The 22,561-nt window shown below is 43.9% G+C and overlaps 1 protein-coding gene across 7 annotated transcripts in view; it reads left to right on the forward strand.

Moving 5' to 3' along the window:
* FGGY (FGGY carbohydrate kinase domain containing) overlaps positions 1-22,561 on the forward strand; it is a 412,233-nt gene that overhangs the window by 26,192 nt on the left and 363,480 nt on the right. For 3 of the 7 annotated variants that reach the window (XM_059727889.1, XM_019479222.2, XM_059727888.1), the window contains exon 3: positions 2,461-2,589. The exons of the other annotated variants lie outside the window; for them this stretch is intronic. The gene's annotated coding sequence lies outside the window, so the exon portion shown is untranslated. The remainder of the gene's footprint in view (positions 1-2,460; positions 2,590-22,561) is intronic. 7 annotated transcript variants of the gene reach the window in all.

Below are 22,561 nucleotides of genomic sequence, written 5' to 3' on the forward strand. Positions count from 1 at the left end.
ATTCGTCTATTAGCTCCGAGCATACAGGATTTGTTTGTTTGTTTATTGGTTTTTTGTTCATTAAGTTAACAAATAATCCTTCTTACATAAAAATAATGTCAAGGAACGTAATGCCAATTTGAGACCAGTGGAACTGAGCTGCCCGAAATGGTGTGTCAAAACTTTCTCTGGTGGGGTCTGGAGGAGGGCCTGCGGTTTGAGAGAGAGAGAGAGAAGCTGCAGCATGGATTATTCCCTGCTGTTTGCAGGACATGGTAAGGGTGAACTGCAGTTCTTGACCTTTTGAATAACGTGCTCCGGGATCCAATTCAGAAGAGGGAAATATTAGTTGATGTAATTTTTTAAGCCACAGACAATCTACATTGATATTTTTGCACACATTGTCATGTCTTTTTTCATTGGGTCACGGCCCCTTTTCTTTTTGAATGCTTGAAACATCCTGTCTATCCCTGAAGACAGCTACTTTCCAAAGCATATTAGCAGAAAGGAAGAATTATTAAGGCCAAGATTTGCAAAAGAGACTAGTGATGATTAGCACCTCACTTTTGGGTTAGCCAGGTTTAACTGCACTTAAAGGGTTTGATTTGTACAAAGGGCTTGATCCAAAACCAGAGTACTCTGTCCTTGCTCTAGCCAAGCACTTAATTGCACAATTAGGCCCTTTAAGTTAAAGCTTAACCAGGTGTCATTTCCCTCTTCACAGGCTGGTTCCCAGCCATGCTAGCCCCTTTTGCATTACCATGTAGTGGTAGATGTGGAGCAATGAGCTCAGCACCCTTCAGGATCCAGATTAAGTGTAGAGCACCTGCTTAAAAAAAAAAAATAAAAAATCTAGGCTGCCACTAAAAAGTGAGGCACTTAAAAATGATCAGAAACTTTTGAAAGTCTTTGGGTTAAGAGTTCATTGGCAAGGAAAGACCTCTGTTTTCACAATGAATATGAAATGTGCTCCCTGTGCTCTCTACTTTCAGTTCGGTTAGTATATAAAAGGTTAAAAGGTATAAAGGTATAAGGTTAAAAGATATATAAAAGGTTTGGAAATTTTGCCAAAGATTGAAACAGGATGGCTGGTCTTGAGGGCACTGATATAGTTTATGAGGCAAATACTTTATAATTAGCATCACCTCTTATAAAACATCTTTGATAGTATTCACAGTCATTTGTAGTCACTCTGATGAGCAAATGAAGACACTTGGCACAGGCCTGTCTTTATCCCAAATCATGAACTGAGAACAGCAGGTTATCCTAATCCTTGCCCTCAGAGTACACTGAAAATAAAATGGTATCTCTCAGAAATCTGCTTCATGTTTTGTCCCTGATATGTGGAAAATGCATTTGTTCCAAGCCCATGTTTGATATGTTGAACTTTTTAAATCTGGTAAGTGTAGCTGGTATATTGAGGACAGGTGGCTCTACCTGGTGGGAGATTGTCATTCATAGTGCTGCTAATCTCCTCCCCAAACTACAACCTATAATCTGGGATGCTGGGGTGAAGGTGAGACAGGAAGGTTTAAACTCGTGGTGTGGGACAGAAGTTTCATCAACTGGTTTGATCCAAATCAGTTAAGTCTGATACTACATATAACCAGGTTCATCTTAAACCAGCTTCAGCCATTTTGAAAGTGGTTTATGTGCACTGAAATTCTGTTCTGTTACAGGTTTAAACCAGTTTCTGATGACTTAAACCAGTTTACATGTAACTTCTGTGCCTAGCCCATGACTATCTCATGCCAGCACCCAACTTCAGCTGCAAATTGACTTCATGATAACAAAAAATAGAAAGAGTGGGAAGTGATTTTTTTAAAATGATTTTTGAACTGCTTATTTTAGTCTAGAGTTCTGCTTTTCTTGTGCTATTCAGTAAAAATCTATCATAGGTTTTGGATATGCTTCAGAAATGTGTGTGTCACTCGTGTCCCTGAAGGGTTGAGGAGGATGTCTGCAGGTGCAGTTATAGGAGAAGTTAGATTTTAGGTACAGGGACCTTGAAGGGTCAGCCCAAGGTCTGGGATCCAAGCTGTACTGGAGGGGGCTGTGAAAGTCGAATCTGCAAAGTAGGCCCAGTAAATTGAGACCCAAGAGGACAGCGTGGTGAGTGTCCAAACACTGGGAGAGTGATCAGATCTCCGATAGTGGGAAAATCTAATTATTCACTATCAGCACTCTTCTTCCAGAGACAGCTCGCAACCTCTTCCACATGGAGCAACAGCAGGAGGCTAGTGTTGCTGTGGATGATTTTGTCTACTTGTTTGTACCAGCTAGTAAAAGCAGCTGAGCAAGCACAACTTTAACCCTGGGGGATATGCAAAAGAGGGAGTCACATGTGGAATTCAGGAAAACAGGAGGGACTCCTGTGGGGTGAAAGAGGAATGCTTTATTTCCAAGTCCTAGAGTGAGCTAGTGTTTATTCTCTGGGGGAAGATGTGAGTGATCTGGTAGCACTTGCTTGCCTCCTTTCAGATGAGAATGTCAGCAGAGTCTTATTGGAGTGGATAATGAGGATATGGCAAGCATCCCTCATCAAGTGCTGATTTCCCGTGCACCTAGGATGTAACGTGCTAGCCCTTCGTGAACATCTGCTATCATAAGGTACACATACTTTTGATCCCTGTATATTTAAAGGATAAAACCTGGTTAGCAGTGTAGTCCATAGCTAACTAAAATTTTAAGCATGGAAATGCCTACAAAAAGCTTTGTAATGTTTATATTAATTGCAAACTCCCTAGCTAGTAAAATCACATAGGAAACCTGCTCAAGGTTCCAGTATTGCATTTGTGCCCCAATTGTGGCTTCAGTCCCTATCAGGTGAAGCACTATCAAAAGATAGTCCCACAAGATGGCCTCTTAACCCAAAAACTTGTGAGACAATTGATGGATATGGACATTCAGACAAGGGAGGATGAGGAAACGAGGGGAGACAGTGTGGGTCTGACTATGTCAGTAGCAATCAAAGCTAGTTGAGGTTATGATCTCTAATAAACCTTGTATTAAATAATCATGCCAGACATGTGTAAATTAGCTTTTTTTCTGAATAGCCACTGCTTTTTACAAAAGGCTCCAAGGTGCTAATCTTTGTGTTGGCTTTGTGAGCTGGAAAAGCTTTGGGTTAAAATCCAAGGAGGTTCTTAAAAACAAGAAGCTTTTTTGTCTGTTCTCTTGACTTTCTGAGCCATTTCATTTGCTTTGAACATTTTGTAAGTAAGCTATGTTCTCAACCTGAGAGTTTAGAAGTTGAGTTTTTATCTATGGAGAAAACTTACTGTCTAGTCAGAGGCTTCAAAACTAACACAGCTTTATAGCTGAAAGCCTGGCAGATGTTTAGCTATGGATGAAAGAAAGTTTTTAAAATGGCTATTGCTTTCACATGATGGAGTTATACGGCGGGAATAAACTTTTGGAGACTACAGCACTGTAGCAAGTTTTTAGGAGTGCCAGCAGCCCAACAAATTGTTTATGTCTCTCCTGCCTGTTCAGTTTAACTCTTTCAAATACTCCCAGTGACTGCAGTGACATACACCACGCTCAGATAGATGAGCTGATCCACTGAAAGCCTTACCCTGGAAATGAACTCTACTAATCAACTGCTCATGACTCCAACAGATGTTTCTGTTTTTCAGACAATTAGAACCTCATGTGCAACTCTTTTTTTTTGCTTTTCATACTAGCAGCAAATACCACTACACATCTGAGCTTCAGAAACTTGTCACATGATATCAGGAACAAATTGTTAAGCCAGTCAGCAATATCAAGGTTTGAAGTGGTGGTCCGCGGAAGCACCAGGTCTTAGAAGCCAGAGGAGTAGTTTATGGAGCTACCATGCTGTGGTTTTGCTGCAGATGCCAATACTCTGCTCCAGTCTCTTGTCTGCAGTTTTGAAATATCAGATGAACTCAGACCAAAACTCCTTTTCAAAGGCTGAATCATTTTAGGATGTGGAGATAAAGTTAAGTGATACTTTTGAGGATATGAGTATTATTCTGTGAAAACCACAGACACAGGATAAGGACTGTTTATACAGTGTGCTTATACTAGTCTAGCACATATCTATTGAGAGAGGTCTGAAACGATGAATTCTCAGAGGCAGAAGTCGCTGTGGCCAAAAAGAGGGAAGTTTTTATTTTTATTGGTTTGGTTTGCTAAATAAGAGTCTATCTTTTCAATTTGTTCTTGTTGTCTAGTAGCTGATGGGACTGGGATCAACTAATATTAAGGATCTGGGCAGAAAGAATGAAATGTAACCTCCCTGAAAGGATGTGGTACAATCTCATGTCACCAAAGCCAAAACCAGTTATTGGAAATGAAGCACCTGTTGAAATGGTACAATGAAACAATTAAAACTTTGTAGCTGCTAGAGACAAGTTTCTTTGGGAATGCACCAGCTCATTTGCAAACCATCTTTCTGCTAGCAATGAGCAATTCCCCAAGTACTTGCTTCTGCCCACAGCTGACCCACAATCAATTGATTCAGGAGCCACAGTTTATCAGAGTTGGATGGACCAGACCAGGAAGTTTATCAGCATTCACAATTTATTAGACAGCAGTGGGGGAGGATCACAACCGAGTGTGGGATTCCATAATCGGAGCTTGCTCTTTCAGACCTCCCAAACAGTGTATTACGCCACTTCTGCTGTTGGACTCAGTTGCCATGATGCATGCAAGTACAGAGAGCAGACTAAGTTGGAGGGAGTTGCACCGGGGAGCGAAAGGAAAAAAGTACAGATTGTTTTTCCTGCCAGCCTCACAATGCCACAGTGACTGTAGTATTCTGCCCAGTGCCTGATTTCTAAAGGTGCTAGCTATTTATATGTATAAATGACTTCAGGTAAGGACCTGACCCTTTCCCAATACTGTACAGTATGTTTTTTCTGGTGGGATGCTAGCTGGTGGAAATACCGTCTTTGCGTTCCTTACTTCTGTCTCCTCTCTCCTTCGAGACAAAGTTTTGCCCGTCGGTTCTATACTCATGTATCTGAGGACAGAATTTGCCCTTCATCATTTTTAAAGTGGGAGCAAAATAATTTATTTTGAATTAGCTTTGGATGGATTAGCTCTGGATAACAAGCCAAGGTCCTTTATCTTTTCTCTGTGGAATTGCCATCACTGGAAATTTTCAAGTGCAGATTAGTGAAATATTGGTTGGGATGCTTTAGGCAGAAACTATCCTGCCTGGAGCTGGGGGTTGAATTAGATGAGGTCTTGACTCCCTTTCTAGCCTATTTTTCTGTGACCTTATGTTGCTGATGCTATATGTGGTGTTTGGCTTGTATACTGCCGTTAAATGTTGGAAAGGCTGTTTTTATAATTCAGTATATAAACTCCTAACAGTGCTCCCACTGAGTAAGCAGAGCCTCTTCAAGCCCAACATGTGACTGGTAAATTGGGGATCAGAGGTGGGAGACAGCATCTCAGTAGCAAAGGTGCGGATAGGCCAAAAAAGGGCCTTGAAAATGAAGACAAGTAGCTTACATTTGATGCAGAAGAGAAGCAGGAGGCAGTGACAGGATACAAGGAAAAGGATGACATTGCCAAAATCCTGGACTAGCTAAATGATGTTAGCAGCAGGTCTTTGAATGGATATGAGCAAGTTTGCATTTCTCAAAAGTGAGAGGGAGAGATGTTGCAGTAAAAAGATGGAAGAAGATGTGGAGCAGCATACAATTTATTTAAGCTGAATGGATGGATAGCAGGAATCATCCTATTAGAAATGGTACATGGAAAGATTTTTGCAAGACTCAGTTCCCCACATTTTGGGTCTGTAAAAGAGTCCAAGGTGATGGCCAGACAGGTAGTATAGTGGTCTTGTATATAACAATCAAGAAGAGATATGGGAATAAAGGCTTAGCGGGGAAGCTAGTGGAAACTGAAGAGAGGAACTTCAGACAGAGCATTTGGTTAACTTGCAGATGAAAGGAAGCAGAGATGGGGCAATAGCTAAAGAAGCAAATGGGGGCAAGGCGGGTTTTACTTTTAAGATGGCACATGCTTGTATGCAGAGAGAGAATTGAAGGAAGTCAAAAGAGAAAAGGAAGGGAGTGGATAAAAGAGGAAAAGCTAATTGGGGCAAGTGGAGGGGTAGGAGGAGTAGAGTACACATGAGAAGCTCCATGTCTGTGATGGCAAAAAGGAAGAGAGACTTCAGGAGAACAGAAAAGTCCTTTTGTTTTGTCAGTTTTTTTCTTGGAAAAACTGAGAGACTCACATTTTGGGTATATTCATGTTTTGCAAAAAAAATTTTCCACATAATATTTCTAAGATGATCTTTCCTGGAGTTGGTGAGTCTACAGGGTCTTCTTTTTCTCTTTGCCCTCAGTGTCCATTTTCTCAGGCCCTGCCAGCCCTAAGGACTAGATCCATGGCCTTCTCCACCGGTCCAGCCATGTCTATGCCTCACAGATGTTACCAGTTATCACTGAAGTGGGGCAGCTCATCCCTAATGCAAGGCTTGTCCCACTTAAGCTTCCAAACCTTTGTTGGGAGCTTCAGCCCTCTTGACTTTGCCCCTTTTCTTCCCCTTGGACCCTGTCTTTTGCTCTGGGCCCTTGTTCTTGCTCTTCTTAGGCAGCAGGTTTGGCCCTCCTGGCCTTGGCCCACCTTTCTGGACCCTCTCAAGGTCAGAGTATTGGCCCCCTTGGTCTCAGCTATTTGCTTCTCATGCCAAAGCCCCTGTCATGCCTCAAGGCTCAGCATGCCCCTCAGGCTCTTCACTATAGCTTAGACTTCAGCTTTCCTGGCTTCTGCCTGCCTGTCTCTCAGGCTCCTGTCTCTGGCAGAGCTCAAGACCTCACGCATCCCTGGGACACCCCTGCAGCTTGCATTCCTGCCCCTGGCAGCCCTATGCTTTGCTATAGCTCCTGGTGTTTGGAACAGACTGCCTGCTGCACAGGGGTCTGATCTAGTGCCTATCTGGAGTCAGTGGAAAGATGCCCGCTGTTTCAGTCACTTTGGGTCGGGCTGCATTTCATTATAGCCAAGTTCCCTTGGCTACCCTTTCAGTCTGCTTCTGTCTAAAATAGTATTGTCAAATGAGTTGGCAGGCTGGATCTGAACCACAGGGCCTCTCAGGAGCCAGATAACCCACCTCCAGATCTGCTCCACAGGACTTGTTGCGGTGACTCTCTACATCAGCATCCAAGGAGCTAAAGCACTGCTGCCTGCCACTCGAGCCCCAGATCTGTAGTTGCCTGAGCTGCAGTGTCAGCCCTGCCAGCTCCAGGGGGGTGGGGATGGGCTCCACAGGATTTAGTTCCCAGCAGCACCAAAAATGCTATATTTTTATCCTCTGGGTGTTGGCCTCACTAATGCTATGGCTCTAGCACCGGGAGCTCCAGGTCTTGAGTGGTGGCAGCATTAGCTGCCTGGCTGCTGGTAGTCATAGATCATCTGGCCTGCAGGGCTTTTCACCATCTCTTGATGGCTGGATCCAGCCTGCAGGCAGTATGTTTGATACCCCCTTTCTAAAGCATTTTAGACTTGAAAGGGTGTGAGAAGCATAAATATGTGTTCCCTCCCCCATTTGCTAAGGCACCAAGCTAAGAGGGATCTGTTAAGACTCTCCTTCAAGGACAATAAGATGTTCAGCGCTGTTCCACCGAGTTCAGGTCTGAGCGCCTGTTTTGGCTTCGGCTCTCCCAACACCGGTCCTCTTCTATTTGGAGTAGCCAAAGGCTGGCGTTCACAGTAACTGGAGAAGATGGTGAGTCTGCCCGTCAGGTTCAGAGCAGCTCATCCAGAGCACATGAAGAGACTCCGGAGAGGCCAGTGTCTGAATGGTTGTCCTTGCAGCCGTGAATTTATACTGAGAAGGCCAGATGAATCCCGGAGCTAATGCAAGCATTTCCCCTCTCCATGCAGAGGCCCCTTTCCACCCTAAGCTAGGGACCTGTCTTAGGCTCTGACTGTCCTGCCCTGTCTTGGGCTCTGCCCTGCCATGAAATAGCCCCTGCATCTGGGTTTGCCACAAGGATGATGCAGAAGTTACATGCTCCAGGGAGATGCTGACCTGGCTACAAGCTTGTTTCGTGGCTTGCTAGTACTGTCATGAAGAGGCCATGGGATGGGGATGCATCAGTCCCACCAGCAGGGCTGCAGGGAGAAGATTTTGCAGCTGCTAGCTGCTGTGTGAGCAGCCCGACCAATTCGGTCTCTGGGGGTTTTCAGTCTATCACCCCTCTGGGTAACACAATGTTCGTTCTGTCCCTCCCATACGCACAGTGCACCCAATGAATAGTCATCTGCCTGCTGTCTGCCCACAGAACACATCAGGAAGGAAGCTGCCACTCTCTGAAAGGGGATATAAAAAATACCAGTCAGGCAAGCCTCGCATATTGTACCAATTCCACTAGGACTGAAGGAATCCTTTGCCCCTGTGATTCATGCTGAGCTGTCCAGTCCATCCGGCAGCAGCCCCGTCAGGCAGCCACCCACAGTTAATCGGGTGCTGGCTGCTGGCTGCGCCTGGCACAAGAGGCTATAGATTTTCAAGTTCTTTTTATTAGTCAGGGCACTGGCACTTCCTTTGGCATCTGTCTGTCGGCAGGAAGGGGGGGGGGGTGTGCGTGCGTGTGTGTGCGTGCGTGTGTGTGTGCATGCTTTTTTTTTTTTTCTTTTACACATTTGGAACCTAAAAGTTTGATTCAGACTTTCTCCCTCTTCTCCGTTTCCTGTAGGTTTGAGGCTCTGGTTTTTGATGATTAGCCAATACCAGCTGTTCTGGGGATGAAGATGTCTCAAATCAATTCTATCCTGTCTGGCTTTCCAGGAAGAGGGTTTTTTTTTTTTCCCTTTCCCCTGTCATCTGTGATTGAAATTTATCAGAGCCATTGCAAGCAGGAAATTTGTTCCTTTACTAAGTGTGCTCTACTGTTCCTTGTTTTTATTGTTTTAACAATTTCCAGAAAAAAAGGCACAAAACAAACCTACTTCCTTTTTAGAAAGTGCAGTTTTTAACCTCTGAGATGCTGATTTCACTAGCAGAATTTTTTTTTTTTTTTAATCTAGGGTTATTTGAAAAGTATTTTCAGGATCACCAGATTAAAACCTCAGCCAAAATTCAGTCTCTCTAAAGAATGAGACTACAGGCAACAACTTCAACCCTCACTGCTTAAAGATAAATGCCTGAATTCTACACATGGGTATTAATACTGTAATGAGCTCCCCCAGAGAGAGAACATCTAGGCAAAGCCCCTATATAAAGGGACAAACACAGAGATCTTCCTGAGAAAATGTGGTTTGTAAACACTAAAATAGAGATGACCTAGCTTTGCAAGGCAAAGGGAAAAACTGACCTAAAATTTGATGTAAAGTTTGGGTGCATTAATATTTTTTTACATTCTCCCCCCCCCCCCCCCCCCCCCCCCCCCCCCCAACACACACACATGTCAGAACTGATAGAAGACAAGGTTCTTTGGGTAAATCTGATACCTTTTTATTAGACCAACTCAAATAGTTAGAAAAAATCTTTGCAAGCTTTTGACCATAAATACCCTTCGTCAGGCTGAGGAAGCATCTGCAGTTGGTGTGTGCTCTTCCTGGAGGGAATGAATAGTAAAGAAGCCAGAAGCTGGGCTGCCTGCAAGAAAGGCAGTCAGTGAAGATGTAAATTGAGGAGTCGGTGGGTGAGAGACAGATTGTGGGGGAAGGGGGCTGGAGAGGGGAATGAATGTAGCTGGTAAATAGTGGAGAGGATAACAGTGTTAAATAGTAATAGTGGTAAATAGTGGAGAACTGATGGAAGATATTCTGGGATATGCGAAAGAAAGATTCTCCCTTAATTATCAGATGTTTTTGGTATGCTTCAACAATCAAAATACATCTTGCTTTTTTCCCTGAACACAATTCTGGCAAACATATATATACCCTACTGCAGGCCACAGGAAAACAATGGGTCTCTTCATAGCTGGGACTCAAGCTCAGGCAATTAAACTAGGACCCATGTCCATTGATCTCAGTGAAAAACCCTAATATAAGAGAGAGCTCTCAGACCACATCCTGTCATCATTTTGCACTGAAAACCACTACTGAGGTCAGAAGTTTTGTGCGAATATTTATGGCAGGATACAGTCCGCTTAATGGCCCTGTGAAGGTTGTCAAGCCCTAAACTAACCTTTCCTTCTCCATCCTGATCCTGCCAGTTCTCTAAAACTAGGTTTGCACAAGATATATAGTCTCCACTGGTTGATCAGGCACAAACAACACAGGCATTAAGTTTATATACAACAGTGAGCACAGATAGGAGGCAAACCTGTTACATGACACAATGTCCCTTCTGAGTGTTTTTTGTTCTTATAAGCATGGGCTGGGTTGGGCTGGGTCCCTTTAACTTCTCAGAAGTGGGCAGCAAGGAAAGGATGACTGCCTCCAATTTACCTTTGACTTAAGCAGCTGGAAGGGTTGCTAATTATTATTTTAAGGGGACACCTGGATGACTTTGTTAGCAAATGTCTTTCACCTGTGACCAGCCAAGGTTCTTTCCTGGTTCACAAGTCAAATTTTAGCACTCCTGAGCTGGAGAGGGGCTGAAAGGTCTAAGTTTGATGTCTGTAAGAGCACAGTTTCTTGGACCACCTGGTTCCAATAATAGCAAGGACAGCTCTGTCCTTTAGCTTTGTGAGAGAGAAATTGAGCTCTGTTTAGCTGATACAAGTCTTTCTGCTAGGACCTTAAGGACCGAGGTCCTGTATGTTATGAATTAAAGTTAAAGGATAGTTCACTGGCTAGAGTTTTTGAGTTAAAGGAAAAGGGTCCTGCTCATAGCTTTGTCACTGACTGACTGCTTGATTTAGGTAAGTCACTTAACCTCTGTCTTTCTCAATTTCCTCATTTGCATGAACGGGATAATGATTCTCAGCTGCCTTTATATAATACTTGGAGTCTAGTTATTCATAGATCTCCATCTACATGCTTGGCTCTGACCATGTTCTTGGTAGAAGTGAGGGTTTGTCCTGGAGCCTTAGCCAAAACGTTTCCTATCCCCAGCACAGCTGCCACCCTCTGCACTAGAGAGAGGATTAAATTAGTGCATGGTGAAGTAATCATTCCACCCTTATACTTATTGCTTACATATAGTGTACAAAACTGCATCTTAGCAATAGTAAATTTAGCTGAGGATTGTGAGATCCTGCTTTCGGGGCTAGATCCGATGAACGACTTAGGTTCCTGAATCCAAAATGATAGCCCATAAACCTCTGATCAGCTGCCTATTGCTGGCTGCATCTCCCTGTTTGACTTAATGTGACTCAAGAACCTAAAATTCTGCTTCTGTGCAGGTCCAGAACCGCTACAGTTTGAACAACTTGGTAACTATCCCTCACCTCACCCCGATCCAGGCTAGAAAGGATGTAGTCCCTTGTCTCCATCTCCAGAGGGGCCTGACCTAGTAAGGAGGCTCAAAGCATGGATACCAACCAACACCAACAGAGCTATACACTTACCTTTTGATACAATATCCTTATGGCTAGATGACATGACTATGGTGATGGAGGCCTGGGTTCAATTCCTTCCCAGCTTCTTTACACTGCTCAGAAGAGTGCCCTATCCACCTCCCACCCTCTGCTAGCGCTGGTGTGTGGAGGTGGAGCTCTCTCCTGCCTCCTGGGCTATGGTACAGGAAGAAGATCAAGATTTTTCATGTTAGAGTAAAAGAAGGTAAAAGGAGCAGCTTGTTCGGGTGGCCTGGTGGTTAGGCAGCTCCTGCTCTCTGGCTTGCTTCTGCATTTTACCCAAACCTGTTCAATGTAAAATAATGAAATGGTCCTGGAAATGGGGGGGAAAAGAAAAGTTTTAGTATTTTTTAACTACAAGACTAATCTCCAAATTGTGAAATGAGCACACTGGTAATAAATGACATTTTCTATATCCTAGTTGTGATAAGTCTAATTCAAGAGAATGGCATGATAGCACTGAAACCTAATGATGGCAAAGCAGATATCAACATTGACTATTTTTCTGTTGATCAAAGCATGAGCGAGAGGTAGATAATACTGTATAACCCATTCCATTCTGTAATAACAAACCTAGAAACCTGTCCAAGCAGATACTGGGCCATAACAAAATGACTCTCATCCCCATTGTTGCAGTCTTTGTCTTCAAGACCCCTAAAGTGTGACTTCATTCATCTTCCTGCACCTTGCATCCTAGGTATGAGGTGCTCAGGTGGGCCATGAGCGGAATAACTAATGGCCAGAATAGCCAAGTGTGGACTTTTTCAAGAAAGCGTGTTTTGCTGTTGTTGGAAAATGGGGATGTATCAAAGCAAAAGCTCTTCACACAATTGTATCCATGTTCTAATGCAGGGGCAGGCAATTATTTCAGGTGAAGGGCCACTTACTGAGTTTGGGCAAACTGTTGTGGGCTGCATTTCCCTTTCCAGTGCAGAGAAGCAGGAACACCCCCATGGTCCCAAGCCAGAAGCCTCTGCTAGGCTGGGGGTTTCTGTTTGGGGGGCCAGGGCTGGGTAGACCTTGCTGCTGGGTCCTGCCACTATTTTCCTCTGGGTCCTACTGCCCCTGGCTCCTGTCATCTTTGACAGGCAGCTAGGAGCTAATAAATATCAATTTTATAATTTTTTTTAGGGGCCCCGTGGGCTGGATAGAATGGCCTGGTAGGCCGGATCTGGCCCCCGGGCCATATTTTGCTCACCCCTGTTCTAATGGGATGCTCTTTAGGGAGATTTTATGGATCCAAGGTGGAATCCTTAGGCAAGAGATTGGCAGAGAGAGAAGGTCTGCCAGGACAGCTGATAACCTACCCTTGCAGGAAATGCAGCTCCTGTTCTGAGGACAGGGTATCTATCTGTCCATCCCTTTCTGACTCTTTGTAAAAAAAATAAAATAAAAAAAAAAAAATGGAATGTCCCCATTTCAGCCCGACATGGAACAAAACCAAATGCCAAACTCCTGAAATTTCTTTTCAAAATGGAATTCTTGTTTTCTGGCCAGCTCTAGTGCAGAACAGATGTGTGTTTGTGGAAGGTGTTGGAAATGGAGGCTTCCTCTTAAACAGGAAGAGTGCGAACCTGCTACCCTGCTCCAGCCAAAGGAGGAGATCTCTCGATTTCTTTTACAGCTAGCTCTGATCATGATGCAGTTTGTGTTGAGTATCTGAAGGCAGCTGTAGCACAAACAACAAGTGCGTAGGTCGAGAGGAAAGATAACGTTATGTTCAGTGCACTGCACTGGATTCACAGATGTGGGATCAATGTCTGGCTCTGCCACTTATTCCTGTCCCTACATTTTTCTGTGCCACAGCTCTTTGCCCTCAGGAGGTCATCTACATGATAGAATTGCACTATTGTGAGAAGTTAAATTACTGTAGACACCTTTATGTTTAAATTAAACTCCTTTCAGTTTAGCTGAAGTTGGAATCTGTTTAGACTGCACCAAATGAGCCACTTGAAAAGAAAAGCCTGTCTACACAGGGAGTTGCACGAGTTGATTAAAATCTATTTTGGTCAATCTAGTCCAGTATTATGAAGAAAGATGCCAGAGTAGGAACCTTCCTCTCAGCCTTATCTGGCTAACTAGGCATGATCTGTACAGTGCCCCATGTAGTGATTTCAGTTTGGTCTCTAGACACTGCAATAATACTACTTGTTAACCTCAGCAGGGAGGCACCTCCTGCTCTAGAGCTCCCAGTAGCTGCCAGTTTGGCACTGTTGTCTAAAGAGGCTGTATGAGCACATGTAGTTTCTGGGGCAGGGATGTTGGGGAGGGGAGGCAAGGGAGGGGAATGAAACACTTCAGTGTGAACGCAAATGGCACTTTCCAACTTCCATTGGCTTGGGTTGCCGTAGAGAATACGAGCAAAACATGGTGAGAAACACCTGGAGATTGGCCTCTTCAGCAGCAGAAACTAAAACAAACAGCAGCTTGAATTATTTATGAGCTTCATTGCAATCCTGGAACTGTGTCCCCTTTGAATGAAAATGTGCGAGTTCAGCCTGCACAATGAAGCCACAGCACTGAAATGAAAAGGAATCTTTTAACTGCTTCCTTCTATTGTCTTATCTTACTGTCTGCCTTGCCACTAATGTTCTCTTTGGTAGGAATTCGATTAGCACCGTGTTTTTGTTCCCAGGAACAATTCAAACAAAAATACTGCTTAGAGAGTCAGTTTGGAAAGTACAGATGGAAATCTTTAGGACTGAAAAATAGCACGAAAGGGTATTAGAGATGGTTGTGACTAGCAAAACAAATGTTTAGTTTAAGATAGAGAAGAGAGTTATATTAGACATGCTGCAATTCCATCTGGCTAGAAATTGAGAGACTTAATGCCTGATCGTGTCAGGCCTGGAATGGAGGAAATAAAGAAAACTTTTGAGTATCTCGCAGTCCTGCCCCATCTTCAGGACATTCTCCCTACTACAGACACCAAGGGACCTTTAATGCAAGTCAAACACTCCAAATGAGGAAAGAAAAATCTGTCTGAACAGGAAGCTTCACATACTGCGAGTATAATTGAGTTTGGATAATTAAGGGGGTTTAGAGTTGTAATTCAGAGGAGAATGGGAGGGGGAGGACAATTTAATTGAGATTGCTTGTCCATCTGCAAATTCTCTGTATGGTCTTGTGTAGCACATCCTGGTTGTTATTCATCTTGACCTAACGGGTTTGATGTAGTTTGTATTGACCTTATTAATAATGCTGCAGACTTTCATCTACATTATAGAGCTATTTCTTTGGTATGAGAGAGGTTGATAGTCTCTGATTTTTACCGGCTGGATACAATGGCATTCTGTAACACAGACCAGCAGAGACTCCCTATGCCTGAAGAAGGGTGACTGTGCCTGAGAGCTTGCTAAGAACTTTTTTCCAACTACTCAGTTGGTCTAATAAAAGATATCACATCCACTCAAAGCACCTTCCCTGCAGTTTGTAACCTACCCACTTGGGGACCTGGCTTATGGCACTTCCAGGATTAGGAAGGGAGGAACAATTCCTCACTTGGTGTTCCTCCCTTTACTGGAGTCTAGAATTCACCACTGTTTTTCATAGCGCTAAATCCTGACCTTTGTTATACCAGTTATAACCAAGATGAGAATCATGCTTCCTTGAATCAAATGAATGAAAAAGCCTCTACTAGGAGAAGCCCCTGATGGTGGTAGCAGGCATTACAAACCAGGCAGTTGAGGGGAGATAGCAACTCAGTTCCATAACCTTGGTGGCATGGTGCCTAACTAACTTTGCATGATGTATAAACAGTCAGGAAGAGCAGTTTAGGAAGGAATGTCGTGCTGTGCCACAGAAACAAAAGTAATGCCCAAACAAGCTATGCCTCAAGAGACTGTGCTGGTGTATGAAGAATGCTTAAAGTTATTGTTGGCAACTATGCCCGCTTAAACTGTTATCTTTGCAAATCTCAAAAATGAAGAAGAACAATCCTGACTATTAGCTGATGGGGTGGTGCCAAACAATCTAGGGTGCTGCAGGAAGTTGTGCTGGTGATTCAGTAGGTGGCATGCTTTCTTCCGAGTCCATACTGAACAAATGCAGACATGCAATGCTAGTGCTGCTCTATTGTCAATATTTCTATGGCCTGTAGGCATATCTGAGTTAACTTTAATTTAATTTGAGGCTTTCTTCAAACAGCTAGTGGAAGTTTCCTGATCACAGGCCTGGTTCTCAAGGTGGACTTAAATCACCCTGACTGCTGCAAGGGCAATACAGCAGTGCATGGGGCCAGGCGTGGTGTACCCAAGGGTGCTGAGGGAGTTGATTACTACCATCTCTTTGGCAGCTGGTATCAAGTGGTGTGTCCCAGGGTCAGTCCTCTGAACAGTTTTGTTCAATGTCTTCATCAATGTCCTGGAAGATGGGATGGAGTGCACCTTCAGCAAGTTCCCAGATGACATCAAACTGTGGGGAGTAGTAGATACGCTGAAGAGTAGGGCTAGGATTCAGAGCAACCTAGACAAATTGGAGGATTGGGCCAAAAAGCAATCTCATGAGGTTCAGTAAGGACAAGGGCAAAGTCCTTCACTTAGGACGGAGCAATCCCATGCACCAGTACAGGCAGGGGGGTGACTGGCTAATCAGCAGCTCTGCAGAAAAGGACCCGGGAGTGACTGTGGACAATAAATTGAATATGAGCCAACAGTGTGCCTTTGTTGCCAAGAAGGCTAACAGCAGCCTGGGCTGCATTGGTAGGAGCGTTGCCAGCAGATCGAGGGGAAGTGATTATTCTCCTCTATTCAGCACTGGTGAGGCCACATCTGGAGTACAAATGTGGATATGGACAAATTGGAGACAGTCCAGTGGAGGGCATTGAAAATGGTTAGTGGCTGGGCACGTGACTTATGAGGGAGAGGCTGATGGAACTGGGCTAATTTAATCTAGAGAGAAAGAAGATTGAGGAGGGATTTAATAGCAGCCTTTAACAAGCTCAAGGGAGGTTCAAAAGAGGATGGAGCTGGACTGTTCTCAGTGGTGGCAGATGACAGAGCAAAGAGCAATGGGCTCAAGTTGCAGCAGAGGAAGTTTAGGTTGAATATTAGGAAGACCTTTCTTACTAGGAGGGTGGTGCGTTTATCCACAGAGGCTTTAGACTCTCCATCCTTGGAGGTTTTTACGACCCAGCTAAACAAAGCCCTGACTGGGATGATCTAGCTGGGGAAGGTCCAGTTTTGACCAGGGGGTTGGACTAGATGTGACCTCCTGAGGTCCCTTCCAATCCTCACTTTCTATGATGCCAAAAGCAGTAATGCTGCAATAGTATAGGCAGCCCTGGGGGACTTAGGCACATATGATGGCAGATAGAAAATGACTTTCTTCGGAGCTCTTTTTGCTCAAAATCTCATACGGTGTCGTCATCTTGTGGTAAAGGTAGGGAAGATACCATGCACTTAAACACCAGTCCTGCTCTGAGTTCTTGAATAATTGATACCCATTTATACACTTAACAGGTTATAAGATACATAAATGACTATAAACATAAACCTTTTCCATGTTTCTTTGTCTTTAAAGAAGAGCAGTTAGAGGGATAAAAATGATACTAATCCCTCTCTCTTTTTAAATCCATATTATTAGTTGCCTAAGTGAGCTGGTATTGTCTCCAAGATCTGCTACCATTTATATATATACATATTTACACTTGTAACCAGGGTTTGACAAGTAAATATCGTAGCATATTAGTAGCCAGTTAATACCTTAATTTCAGTTGCAATGTGAGCAAGATGCTAACCAACCACTTAGGGTCTGATTCTGATCTTACTTACTTTGGTTGCCCCCCTGGAATAATTCTTGTAACTGAAATGAACTGGTTCCTCTCTTATACTAGCATATATGAGATCAGAGTCTAGACAACTTTGCAGCAGGCCACATTTCTTAACTTAGAAAGGAGCCTAAAGAATTTGAAAGGAGAGGTCTTGAGTCTACAATTGGTAGCAGGTCTAGTTTGCTTTGTTTATGTACAGCATCAAATCATCTTGAGTAGGAACCAGAGTGGTCCCTCACCTTAAGGACCTCGGAGGAAATAATAAAGGAATCTGAAAGTGTATTGTTTTTGCCTATTTCTGTCTCTCTTGCTTTTCTTCAAGTGCTTCAGTACAGAAGTGACAGTTTAGCACAATGGGCTCTTTACTATCAACACAGTCTTGTTTGTGCCAGGAATCTGTTAACCAGAAAGTGGGGGACTAATTCTTGAACACTTCCAGTGAAAGAGTAGGAAAAAGGCTGTGCAGTGACTGCTGTTGTCAGGTGTTCCCATAGTTATAGTTATTGTTACTACACTTCTGGGCCTGGGAAAGAGGAATAAATAACCAAAGAGGATGTCTCCAACTGATATTCTCTGTCAGATTGATATCAGTCCAAGATTTAACACTTCCTTTCTCTGCCAACCACATATTAAGAATAACATGTTTTCAGGATATGGGAAATCACTAGAAATCTGTGGTGGTTGGCTCTTGCATACTACTTTTTGTAGGAACACAGGACTGGAAGGAACCTTTGGGGTCACTAAAACCTGTCTGCTGCCATTGCAGCCATGTCACAGAGCCCCATCATGAACTTTTCAAGCTCTATCACAAGAGCAATGTTGGTCCCACTTCTCCTTTCCTTGTACTTATGATGGATGAAGAACACTTTATTTGTTTTAATAGTCTTTGCAAAGTCTAACGCAGCTCGCCTTCTGGCAGTTCTCACTATTATCCCTGTGCTGCCAGACTTCTAAGGCAGCTTTCTTTGCCAGTCGGTCCTTTTTTCCTCTTCCTTGTTGTCTCTGCTTATTCCTAAAATTCTTCTTGAAGTGGCTATTCATCCAGTTGGTCTGGAGTCCTTCTTTAGAATTTCCCCCCTTGCTTGAAATACAGACTGCTGATAGATTTAGCACCTTTGACTTAAAGAAATTCCAGACCTCCACTACAGTCAAGTCCCTGAGCTCTTCCATCCAGTCCAGACTTCATTAACTAGTCTCTTGATTTCTCAAAGTTCACTCTTTTGAAATTATGTATCTTAGTTACAAACATGATCTTGTTTATCTTTCCTTTTCATTTAAACCATGTCAATTGATGATCATAGACTATGTCCCGTGACCAGGTCTTCTATGTCTCCATTGCTTACCAAAGCCCAGTGTAAAATAATATCTCCCTCTGTTGGTTCAGTGAGAGCTTGAAAAAATGTGTCAGCTATGGCATCCAGAGTAGCAGATCTCTACTATTAGTAGTGCTTATTCTCCATTTTCTAGCTTGGATGTTAGTCTCCTGTAGTATTCTCTGTGGGCGTATTGGTATTGCTGGTAGTATTCCTCTCTCAAATACCCTTAGAGAACACTATCCATTTCCAAATCGGACCCAGACTTCAAGCAGTACTCTCATTTACCGATGTGATTTCCCACCCCCACAAAAAAAACAAACCAAACAAACCCCAACAACCTGGTTTTAGTCAGGAATCCCTGCACATTTCTTTATAGTCTATTGCATTCCTAATATATAATGCTATTGCTATTCCCTACCTTTACATTTATTTCTTTTTCCTTAAGTGCTTCATTACCTATACTGTGCTTGCTATTCCACCTGGTTTCTGTTATTGGATTTCATGTTCTGCACCAGTAATTCAAGTTCCTCTCTATTTTTTTACCTAGGCTTTTTATATTAATGTATGAGCATTTTTGTTGACCATACCCTGCCCTCTGGATGGATTAGGTACAGTCCTTTCACTAACTGTATTACTTTCCTCACTGCTGATTTAATCAGACTTAGTACTTTCCTTTGGTTTCCCATTCATTCTTCTGCTCTTTCCTCCGTTGTGATATCCTCATTTACCCGATTGCTTTTCTCCATTATGTTAAAACTAGGCATGGGAGGTTACACAAGGGGAGAAAGTTGGGAGAGATTCATTTCTCATTTTAAAAAGCTTCTCTTGTGAACCGTTCCAGCCCCCATGTCAGAAGGCTATTTCCCTAGGGATTTTAGATTTACTTTCATCCAATGAGAAGAATCCTTTTTCATAAATGCATCCCAATGGTTGAACATCTAAAAAACTTCTAGCACTAGGCCCTGGACCCTTGTTTTCTAGGCATCAGAAGACTGAAGGTTACCTGTGAGCATCTTACCCAGACTGTCAATGATCCTCCTTCATCTGTTGCAGCAGAAACCTTAAAGTGCTGTTTGTCCCAACATGGAAGAGAATCAGTGGATTCTTCCCTGATCCCTTCCAAATCCTTTACAGCCTCCAGTCTGCATCTCCTATTCTTGTTCCTGGCAGACAATTAAGTTCTGGATATGCTTTGGTGACAAACCTACTGTATTTACTCAACTAGAAGATGACTGTGATTATAAGATGATCCCCCCAATAATTAGATTCTATATAGGAAAAATGTATAACTTTGTTATAATTTTTCAGGTAAATAAACTAATTATTAGAGGCTTGCCTTGAATTTGTCCCCTTCCCACTGCTATAGGAGGGACAATTAAATCTGGAGGGTCTGGTAGCTCCCTTGCCCTGCTACCAGCTAGTTTCCCCTGTAGCCCCTTCCCCTCTTCCTTGCTGTCAGACCCTTCCGTCCCTGAGCTTGTGGAAGTGAGGAGCAAATTTGAAAACAATAACCTTGAAATAAAACATGGCTGTAGCAATGTGTACATAGTGCCCAGAATTGATGCATGTTACCTTTTTCTGAAACTGCTGCAAGTTTGAGCACAGATGTTTCATCAACATACTTTTGAGGAATACTTTGGCACCTACTTTTTATTTTATTTTATTTTTGCAAAAATATTTATTTCTAGAGATATAAATATACCTCTTCCAGTCTCTCAGACCAATATGGTTCATTTGGCAGTCCAAACCACACCTTTTACAGTTACATTATTCTCATTCCTGGTACAATAACCACATACCACACCTGCACTCCCACGTGCTTGTGATGTTGCAATCACCTTTAACTGTGGCAGTCACACAGAGGACTGTCTCAGAGCTCTCTTTCTCTCCCTAACCACTCCCAATTTCTCACCCGTTTCCCCAGTCCTTTCATTCATCGTTGTAGTCGGCATCATCGCTGTCATTGTGTCCATTGTCATTCTCTGCGGTGATGGTCCTGCCTCTGAATGGTCTGTGCCAGTCATTTCCCTTTCATATGATCTCTGCAGTCCCATCCCCCCCACATCATCTTCAACTATCTTTCTGTAGTACCTCTATATCTCAGTCCCATTTTAATGCAACCCTTGACTGGGAGGTTTGTGTGTCTGTTCATGAGCAGGTTCCTGGTCTTCCATGGGGCATTCCTGAAACTGGAAATGAACTGGTTGAAGCACGCTATCGGGGTCATATGACCAAACAGCACTGCCTCTTTGGTTGGGATCTTGACCCCTGTCACCATAAGAAGGAGTATGACTACTCTCCTCCACACCTCCTTGGCATATGGGCAGAACCAGAGGAGGTGATTATTTCTGTTTTTCACTGGCAGGTTTGCCTGGGGCAGTTTGGTGGGCCTCTCTGCCCCTCTTTGTTTTTCAATGCCCTCGTGGGGAGTACTGGTAGTCTATCTGCCTGTTCAAATCTGTGTGCTCCTTCTGCATTTTCTTATGGAAGGTTCACTCCCATGCATCCTGGCAGCTGTAATCGGGTAGTATGTCCACACTCGACAAACTGTCTCTTGCCTGGCTAGGCAGGCAGTCTAACCCTGAGAGCCACAGAGAGAGGGGCTCCTGGCTAACAGCTGAGCTGGAGTAAGCAACTCTGGTTTGTGGCAGGGATTAAGGGAAGGTGAGGAGGTTCCAGCTGCCCCACGGAGAGAGGGGTCAGAGGCCCAGAGGGTCCAGGGAGCAGGTAGGGCCAGGGTGCCTGTAGGTCTAGGAGCAGAGCTAAGGCTCAGAAAGGGCTGAAGACCAAGAAGGGCCACAGCTGGAGACTGGAGGGGCTGGAGAGCCCAGGGGTCTCAACTGGCTGAGGAGCAGGGCCATGGTCTAAGGAGAAGGACCAAAGGCCAGGAGGACCACAGCCAGAGACTGAAGGGGGCCGGAGTGCCCATAGCTCAGAGAGCGGCTGGTGTAAGGATGAACTGAGCCGGGAGACTGTAATCTGTAGGGGCAGTTATGATTTGATCAGGATGTATGACATCTGGAAGACATGGGTGTAGATACTGGGAAGGTAATCAGCCCTTACAGCACTGAGCATGGACATTTGTGTTGAGGAGTGCGAGACCAGGCCTGGGGAGCCCTGGGGCAGCACATGCTGCTTTTGGTGGTGGGTTAATGATGTATTTCATGAGATTTCCTTGTATGTGATTATAAAACGAGGGCCTTTTCCCCCTGTGTCAGTTGGAAGGGGGGACACACCTTATCTTGTATTCAAGTAAATACGGTTTGTTTGGGGGGGGTTTCCTGAGGCAGGTTCCCCAATTGCATTGACAAGTTGGTATGAATCTCTGGTCCTCTTCCTTTCAAGCTGCCTACAAATGATCCCCTCTTCCATTCTCTGTCACCATTTGCTGGATGATGTCCTTGCTTTTCCTCAAGTGTCATTCCCTGATTTGTCTCCATCTTCCTTTTCTGGGACCACCTGTCCTTCTTCTCTTCCCGGCCACCTCACCTTCTGATACCGTCCCCAATGGCTCCAACATAGTTCCTCGAGTCAGCCCTCCTCTCCAAGCATTGCCATAATTTTGTAGCTCTTGGTACATCTGGGGTAACATTAAAACAACAGAGCAAACCACGCACCCATCCCTGAAGTGCCAAGAATTATCATAACTGCACAAACAGGTTTACATGTCGGCATCTTGAGAAACGCAAGTCAAGAGTAGAGGAGGGAAATGCCCCTAAAGTTTTCTTAATGCCTCTGTTCCAGTTTTGGTGAGTGAATGGGTAGGGCCTATTTTTTATGTCGCTCAGGAGCAGTCCAAAGCCCGTGTAGACATAACATTAAGTGTTAACTTTGCTGCCTAGCAGAAGATTCTGCGCGTTTTGGGGGTGGAGGGGGCCATCTTGAAAACACTGTGACCATTTGTTTTTCTGACATCCTTAGGGAAATTATCACTTTCAAAGTGAGTGGGAGGGGAAAACAATGTTGTTTTTTGGAAGGGTGAGATGTACCACACGATGTAGCTGCAAAATGTTGACTGTACTCTAAAGCAATCTGTT

This window comes from Alligator mississippiensis, chromosome 5 (assembly GCF_030867095.1).
Source record: "Alligator mississippiensis isolate rAllMis1 chromosome 5, rAllMis1, whole genome shotgun sequence".
NCBI lineage: Eukaryota > Metazoa > Chordata > Crocodylia > Alligatoridae > Alligator > Alligator mississippiensis.